At 39.6% G+C, this 1,393-nt stretch overlaps 1 pseudogene; it reads right to left on the bottom strand.

Moving 5' to 3' along the window:
- Positions 1-485: 485 nt before the first annotated feature.
- LOC116913904 lies at positions 486-712 on the bottom strand (annotated as a pseudogene).
- Between the last annotated feature and the right edge of the window lie 681 nt (positions 713-1,393).

Here is a 1,393-nt window from a genome sequence, read left to right as displayed (position 1 = left end):
GGGCCCCTTCCACTGGTGCTCTTACTAGGATATTCATTGCTACCTATGAGGTCAGAGTCCAGGGTCAGTCCATGTATAGACTTTAGGTAGTGGCTTAGTCCTGGAAGCTCTGGTATTGTTGTACATATGGGGTCTCAGCCCTTCAAGCTCTTCAGTTCTTTCTCTGATTCCTTCTTGGGGGTCCTTCTCAAAGTTCAGTGGTTTGCTGCTGACATTTCGCCTCTGTATGTGTCTCTCCAGGATATCCGGCTCCTGTAGTCTGGCTTCTTTTGCTTCATCCATCTTGTCTAATTGGGTGGCTGTATATGTATGGGCCATGGGGCAGGTTTGAATATCTATATTTTATTTTGAAATTATTTTAATTTAGAAATAGAAAACGTCATAGGAAGGAGGAAAGAAACAAAAACAAAAAGCATCTAGGCAACTTTTTCCTTCATGAGCTTGTCACCCCCTCACTGTTCACCAGTCCCATGATGAGAAAGGACTCAGCCACCCACAATAATTTTATTAATAGGGATGTGGGTCAGTTTCACAAAGAAGCCAATGAACCCCATGACAGCGAGTCCAATCGCTGTGGCCATGGCGATCTTCTGGAATTCTTTTCTATCAGGTTTGGTGCATCTTTAACCAGGTGAATTGAGTCCTTTACAAACTGCCAACTTGGCTGGACAAACTGCATTACCTGATCCATGTTTGCGGGATGGCAGTTTGCGAGGATAAAGACACGTAGTTTAGGAGAGAATTGAGCCCATAAAATATCTATTTTACATCTTATTCTTTCTTAAAATTGGTGTGGCGATTTCAGTGTACGTGAGGGCATCTTTATTATTATGATATCCTTCTTTTTCTTGTGAAACCGGAAATGATTCCAAAATGGACGGCTTCATAGAAGTTCGTTTCGGATTCTTTTCAATACAGATATATTGAAAACATTAGCCAGGTTATTGTATCAAATTTCTTCCTGTCTGAAAGAACTGCAGAGTCAAAAGTGGAGAAGAGGGTAAGGAAAAGGAGGTCCAGTGATGGGCCCATATTAACTTGAGGCCCTAGGGAGTGGGGAGGTCTCATGGGGTAGGGGTTTGGGGAGGACATCCTCTTGGAGAGGGGTTAGGAAGTATGGGATGTGGAACAATCAGAAGGTGGACAAGGAGGGAATAAAGACATGACTGGAAAATAAGATTAATTAATTAGAAAAAGGGAAACAATATTACCCAGATTATTACATCAATTTTTTCTTCCAAAAATTTTTAATATTGTAAATAAATTGAGCATACATTTAAACTGGTCTAATAGCTTAAATTTCCAAATAACATATCTAAAGTAACTTGATATTATGTTGTGATTGAGTGAATTATTCAATTTGTATCCCTAATAATAAGTTGATATGTATAAA

This window comes from Rattus rattus, chromosome 12 (genome assembly GCF_011064425.1).
Source record: "Rattus rattus isolate New Zealand chromosome 12, Rrattus_CSIRO_v1, whole genome shotgun sequence".
Lineage (NCBI taxonomy): Eukaryota > Metazoa > Chordata > Mammalia > Rodentia > Muridae > Rattus > Rattus rattus.
The sequence above is the reverse complement of the archived record's forward strand: the minus strand, read 5'-3'. Positions and strand labels throughout refer to the sequence as shown.